This window comes from Myotis davidii, unplaced genomic scaffold (assembly GCF_000327345.1).
Source record: "Myotis davidii unplaced genomic scaffold, ASM32734v1 scaffold80, whole genome shotgun sequence".
NCBI lineage: Eukaryota > Metazoa > Chordata > Mammalia > Chiroptera > Vespertilionidae > Myotis > Myotis davidii.
In genome coordinates, this window is record NW_006292686.1 from 832,892 (window position 1) to 840,413 (window position 7,522).

Here is a 7,522-nt window from a genome sequence, read left to right on the forward strand (position 1 = left end):
ATTATTCTCAAGTTCAGTTGGCTCTAGAAGAGTATTATTCTTCTACACTAGCCCCTGGTAGCCACCTGTACTTTTAAAAATTTTTATTATTATGTTTAATCCTTACCCTAGGATACACTGGAGAGGAAGAGGGAGAGAAAGAGAAACACTGATCAGTTGCCTCCTGTGCATGCCCCAACTTGGGATCAACCCACAATCTTTTTTTAGGTGTACTGGACAATGCTCAACCAAGTGAGCCACCTGCCTGAGGCATCACCTGTACTTTTATGGTATTTCAGAGCAATTGAAGAGGCAACAATATCCCAAAGCTCTGCAAAAACATAGACAACGTGGTGGCAATCTTTTCCATTGCTTATAGAGTCCTTCAACTCTGTCACCTTCACATAATTCCTCCTACAGACTCCATGGATTATAAAAATTACCTGATTTAAGAGAGGCCGAGAGGTCCCCAGGCAAGCATACCCTGGTCAATGCTAAGGCCCCCTTTTGGATGTTTGCCATGCATATTACTTTATTAAGGACTCAGAAAAGTGCTGTAGTGAAGAAATCTGTTGAATTCATCATTTTCTAGACTTATTTGACCACGGAAATTTTTTCCCCTCTAACATCCATTAACAGCTCTTGGATTATTTGAGACATTGTCTGAGAACATTCTGATTAAGTCCAAGCTTTCCTCTCTCCTACTCTGTACACAGTTCTCAATAAAATATACCTAAATCATAAAAGGTGCACAAAAAGTGTTAACTAAGTGAATGAAGAGATTGACAAATTAATGAGTGAATGACTCAGTGGATTTACTATAAGTTCTTACACACCCCAATGGGACCCTTGGCAGCAATGAGCCAAATATTCAATGCCCACTCCCCCTCTCCCATGAGGAGAGGCTGTTTGAAGGCTCAGAAAAGGGCTCCTGGAAATTTGGCCCACAGTGCTGCAGTCACCTCTGTGCCTAGCCAGCCTATGAGAGCAGAGGAAGCGTTGGAGTCTGGGATTTAATGTGGATAATGTAATGGGCCTGACAAGCTGGGACATCTGGTTGGGACCCATTGCCTTTCAAAAAATGTGGATAGTTATGTAGTAGGTGGCGGCGAGTGGGGTGGGGGGAAAAGTATGCTCTGGGTCCACAATTCCTTGTCCTAAACCCTTGGGCTGCTGTGTTAAGGATTCAGAATTCTTCATATTTTTAGGAAGAAATGGCACACAGTGCCGATACCTTACATTGTGTAACTCCACTCACACAGGACCTGGGCACTGCCCCACAAGCAAGCATTAATATTTCTAAAATAAAACATGAAGATAGGTGAGCTAAATAAAACCTGTAAATAGTTTCAAGTGAGTTCAGCTGAGATTTTGCTGGCAAATGGCATTAGATGTTAAAAAACACTGGTTTGCATAGCTTTCTGGATTTTAGGATTGCAGATAAGAGAGTGGGAGTCTTTCATGTGCCTCTCACCAAAAGGACACTTGCTACAAAGAGAAAAGGGTTGACAGTGAGTCCGTGCAGCAAATGTAAGGACTTCTCTTCGTGGAAAAATCACATCCCCGGCGCATCACAGTGCTCTTTCTTACTTGTGAACAAAATATCCCTCGGTGTTTCATTTCTGATCAATGCACTTTGGACCTTGCTTTAACGTTGTTTGCTTTGAATTGGAATCCACTCTAAAAGGAACCTATCTGCCCTTGAAAGACATAGAAGAACTTAAAGCTATTTTAACTATGAAGAGGAGGAGCCCTAGAAAGAGGGGGTTTCCCAGGGAAAGGGTTGAATAACAAAGTTTTAATGTATTACCAGTAAATTTCTAAAAGTGACCAAAGTGTCTACCATTAGGTGAAGCAATCCAATCATTTTTAATGTGCCCGGTGACAGTGACACAATGACTCATTTCTCTTCTTATATGAGCTTCTTTGAACTCAAATATCAGTCTCTGTGACTCCTGGCTTTTGGTCTCAGATTCTAACCTAGAAAGAATGGCTAAATGCAGACTATCTCCTGTCACAATCTTCAAGGAGCCTCCAATTTTCTTAAGTGCTAAAACAAAATCCTCACAACATAATCAGCTATTATTTGCCTCAATAAGTGTCTATGTTACGCAACATGAGGTACTTGGCCATGATGCTAATCAAACAAGTGACAGATGTTCCAACTTCATAATGGTTGTAAATGTCCAGCCTAGTGCACATTGGAATGGGACACCGGAGGGTTCTGCCTATAGAACAACTGAAGTATACTCCTAGTGGTCTGGCAAAGTTGAAACTCTGAGACTGTACCTTCTCAGTCTCAGGCCATAGGTGCATTGACAAAGAGAAGTAAAGATTTCACAAAATCAAAGGGCAATAAAGGCTCTCAAATAATATTGAGCTTATGCCTTTACTTCAGGCAGGACAGCACCTAACTGCTCAGACCCATCATATCCACCTCCGTTTCCAAAGATCTCCCAACATAAGAACTCGCCAGTGCTGGTAATCCATTCCTGGGTCTAAAGTCCCTAAACGTCTGTTTGTGCCAGCCCAGCCCAAAGTTCCCAGATGATAGGCGATTACATTATGTCACCGGAAACTTAGCCTCACCGGGCACTGAGTCTTAATAACCTCACAAAGGGAATTTCCTAAATCTCATATCCAGCTGGGATTTAGGACAATGGGTTCCTTTCCATTAATCTTTAATTCCCGAAAATGCCAATAAAAGTCGTGTGTGTCTCTCTCTCTAGGTCTTCAAGGTGCGAATCTAAGGTAGCCAAGTGGCTATAGGAGGTGATGCCAATGGTGAAGACACCGGCATCCAGCTCCTAGGTGGCATTTGGCCCTAGAAGCTGGGAGGCGACAGCAAGCTCAACCCAAGGGCCAGGGCAGAGAAATGGCATGCAGCCCCCTGGGCAGCCAGAGCTCGCTCAGCACCCAAGGGAACAGGAAATCAAAGCTGACAACTCAGTGGCCAGAGGCCCTGTGGTTCCTGCCTGGCCCTCTGAGTAGGAGATCCTCCTGCCCTCAGGGGACGGTGGCCGGATGGGAAGTGTGTGCAAAGGCCATGAAGAGTGTGCAGCGGATGAGGGTGGGGGGCAGAGCTGAAGAGAAGTCAGCCTCTCGAGGCTCCGTTCTGTAGGCAGCTCATGGAAAGCCCTAGAACAGTGCCTGCCACACAGTGAGTGCTTGCTGAACGGAAGTGCTCTCCTAGTTTCCTGACCCACCCCCTCCACGCACCACATTCTTGACTTCCCTATGAGTGGGGTCTTCATAGTTCAAGCACTTCTCCTTAGAAATACTTGAGTAGAAACCCTGTCATCAGAACTTTGTAGTGAAAGAAATAGTGTAAAGATTGGCAATTAAAAATAAAACATTAAGTGCTGGCCTGTGCGGCTCAGTTGGTTGGAGCATCATCCCATGCACTAAGGGGTTGAAAATTCGATTCCCTAGTCCCGGCTGGTACGGGAGGCAGCCAGTTGATGTTTCACCCTACATCAGTGTTTCTCTCTATCTCTTCTTTCTCTCCCTTTCTCTCTAACACAACCTCAGGTGAGAATAAATAAATAAATATAAATAAATAAACCCTCATTTATATAACATTCCCAAAATAACAAAATTGTACAGCCAGAGAACAGGTTAGTGGTTACCAGGGGTTAGGGATGGAGGAAGGTATAGCAGGTGGTCGAGAGCAGTTCTGCATCTTAATTTTGGTGGTGGTTACAGGAATCTACCACCAGTTTAATGTGATAAAGCTGCACAGAAGTTTACACAGGCACAAATGCCTGTGTGTTAAGACCGGTGAAATCTGAATAAGCTCTGTGGATTGGACCATTGGCCATTTCCTGGTTTCACTATCTAGTTCTGCAAGATGTTACCATTGGGTGAAACTTAATGAAGGGCACAGGGGACCTCCTTGTGCATTGTTTTGCAATTTCCTATGAATCTATAACTTTTTTATTTTGTAATAAAAATTTTAAGTGACTGAATCCACGTGAATGAATTGTATGTGAAATTTGCTAAACGGTTAAGGTAAGCAGAAATAACTGTATAGACAAACTCCTAATTATATGCACTATTTTGTTCTGATATGAACTTTCTACATGTTCCTCACTAAGGGATTGGGAAAACGCTTATCCAGAACCATCACTTTGCAAAAACACTCGCAACAGTGTAGTCGCTATGAAGAGTACCTTCTAGAATTGTGCAGTGTACAACCTGTGCAGTAATGCACAGCAACCCTGTCTTTTGCCAGCTCCAGCAAAGGGTGTATCTCAGTTCGAATTCTTTATTTCCATCATTCTGGTTTCATGATCTATTTCTGTATTTCAAACTGCTCCACCTTCAAGCCAGTCTGGATTTTAAAAATCTCATTTGTGTATCAGTATTGATGTTTTGATTATAGAGAATTTTTAGTTTTGTACTTGCTCGATCTTCAGACATGCAAACAGCTCTTTTATTCATTTATTCAATAACTTGCAGTTAAGTGCTTACTAGGAGCTATAAAGATTGCTTTCCGTAGTGTAATTCTGACCATGGCGGACATAATGCACACAGGCATCCGTGCAGGCCGAGGTTTAGGGCACTTCATCCTCCTCCCCTGGCTACCCTGCAAAATGCTTCCTACCTAGAAATGGCTTCTCTCTGGAGCTCTGGGATAGATCTAATGGCCCAACTTGTTGGCAGAAAGGGAGCTCCCAGTGTGACAGGCTCCTTGAAACAAGACTGCCCAGGATGCAGAAGTGATTTTGTGTTTCTCTGTGGCTGCCATTGGGCCCATTCACAATCATGCTGTTCACAGCGGGGCTGGTCCAAGGACCTGCCCCCGTGCAGGCTCAGTGAGGGGAAACAGATGGAAACAGGTGAGTAATGGGCAGAGATGAGGAGGTGGTGGCAGGGGTGGTGCTGGGAAGAGGGCGGACAGATGAGGTGGTGCCTGAGCCTGTGACTCAGGGAGCTCCCCTTTGTCTGGAGGCAGAGCTTGCCCGGGCCATGGAAACCACGCCCAGCAGAGGTTCTTTCCTGATCTGCTTCTTCTGCCCCCAAATTTCCCTCACACAAGGGTGCAAGGGCTGCACGAAGGCTGCTTCCCAAGCCCTGCCTGGGATAAGGCCAGCGGGTGATCCCAGGTTTGGCTCTCCCCGTGCTCCTGAAAGGAGGCTTAGCCTTGCAGGTCTGATAAAGGGTCAGAGATGAACTAAGGGGGGGGGGGGGGGGGGGGACCCAGGATGCAAAAGTTTTCCTGGAGCAATTTGGGTCTCAACACGTACACTCACTCACACTCACACACTCTCAAACACATGTGCATACATGCTCACATACACACACACCTGGGATTACCAATCACCGATTCCCCCTTCACCAGCCCTACTTCCCAATCAGGTCTAGGGCAGGAAAGAGGCAGCATGGCAGAGGGGCTAACATAGTTACCTTTTCTTATCCTTTAGGGAAGAAAATGAGAGAGGAAGGGAACGTGCAGACTGCAAAGGAAGATTTTGCTTAAACTCCACTGACCTGGCCTTGCAAGCAAAGAAAATACTGCATAATTTTAAAAGGAGGAGAGGAAAACCCCTTTCGTCCTTCACTGTCAGACACATTTGAATCCTGGCCGCATGACCTCCTAGCTGTGTGGCCGTGGCAAGTGTTTTTTTATCTCTGGGTGCCTCACTCTCCTCATTTAAAAAATGGAGACGTTGATACCAACTTCATGGGATTTGGGAAGGTTTGAGGGTGACCCTGGGAGAGAGCGCAGAGAATGCCTGGCGTAGAGGCAAGCACATTGGGACGGCCTGTCACCCCCCAGTGGGACGCCTCCTCACGCAGCTCCCACAGAGGCTGTTTCCACTGTTCTGCCCGCTGCATTCTTCCAGGGCCCCTCTCAGTCACCTCCTTCCCCATCATCCCTTTCCCCTAAGAGGCCAAGAGCTGGCCTTCCTATGCCTGGGTTTCCTCACCGTCACCCATGTCCAACAGCCTGCCTCTCAGACCTAGTCCCAATCTGCAGGCCACTAGTGACACGTGGCAATGCCTGGCCCTGAGCAGGAATCAGCAAGCAGAGGGGTTCCACTCAGGGCTCTGCTCCACTCCTCAGGGAGCCCCCCCCCCCTTTCCATTCTTCTGTCCTCCACCACAGGGTAGGCTGAGAATAAGAGTGGCTGTCAGTGAGCATCCAGGCCTTCCCAGCACTGTGCTAGGAGCATCTCCTCTGTGACCTACTACCCGGACTTGGGATCTACTCTCTAGCCCCAGAGCCGCCCTGTCTTTCCCAAGTAAATGACTGAGGTTACCAATGGCCTCACTGTGGGAAAGGAAGAGGAGGAGATGGAGGAGCAGCAATGGGGCTGTCGACCTACCCGGTTTGCCCAAGACTTAGGACATGTCACTTCCATGCCTGAGGCTAGAGGGTGCTGGGAAGACTGGGACAGCTGATCACCCCAACAGCTGCTCAATCATGATGCCTGGGACTCCAGCAAATACTGGTTGCCGCTATAACAATGGCTCAGAACTGCAGTGCCAATTTTAGGAACGTTCTTAACTTCTCTGGGCCTCAGTTTGCTCATCTTTATTTAAAATGGGAATAGCCATGGCTACCTTTTCTGTCATTGAGCAGAAAAGGGATCAAGCGCATGGGCATCACCAACAGTGTATGTCACATGCAATGAGCCCCCACAGGTGCCAACAGCCAGCCCCGGGAAGGCTCCTTGTCCATCTGCCAGCTGCTGGCCTGGCTGCTCACTTGCTGTCTCCAAGCCTCGACGCCCTGGCCTGTCAAGTCGGTTCTGGGGTGAGGTTAGACAATAGATGCAGGCCCTCCGGAAACACAGGTCCCTCCCCTCTGCGGTGTTCACCTCCCCCAGTCTTTGGGGAAGAAGAAAAGCGGAAGGCAGAGAGCTGGCTGAAAAGAGACTGCGGAGCCTCCCCTGGCCAGGCCTGGGGTAAAGAAAAGGCTGTGTGTTTTTTAAGGAAGAGATCGAAACCTAAGACTCAGACGGGATGGAAAACCCCAGTCCCTCCCGTCCTTCAGCACCAGACGCCAGACAAGGAAGTCTCTCTGCTGAACAATGGTGAAAGGGACCTGGTGAGGGAGGGGCCGGCAGCGAAGAGAGGGTGTCAGCTGTGCCCCAGCGTCAGCCCATGCAGCCAGCGCACCTGACCTGCTGGGGTGGGAGGCGGAGCAGAGCCAGGGCCCTTGGTGTGCAAAGGCCACGTGGCTCAGGCATCTCTGTTAAAGCATCTGGCCCCGTTCCACTTCTTTTGACCTCTGAGCCCTGGCTGAGTTTGGGGCAAATTCCACCCCCTCCTGGACCCCCAGTGTCCATGGCCCCCGTGCTGACCGCGTGTTTCTCTTCTCGCTTCCAGGCCTTGGTTGTCTGGCATTGGTCTCCAAGGCATTTATGTGAAGGTCAGTGGCTCAGATGTCGCTATTTTTTAACATTTATTAGATGCCAATGGCATGCTGAGCCGTGGAGGAAGCAGAGGTAGACAGAGTGGGCGGGCACGGTCCAGCCTGAGATAAACACATGCGCGGCATTCCAGAGCTCTGAGGGAAGAAGCCCCGCAAAGC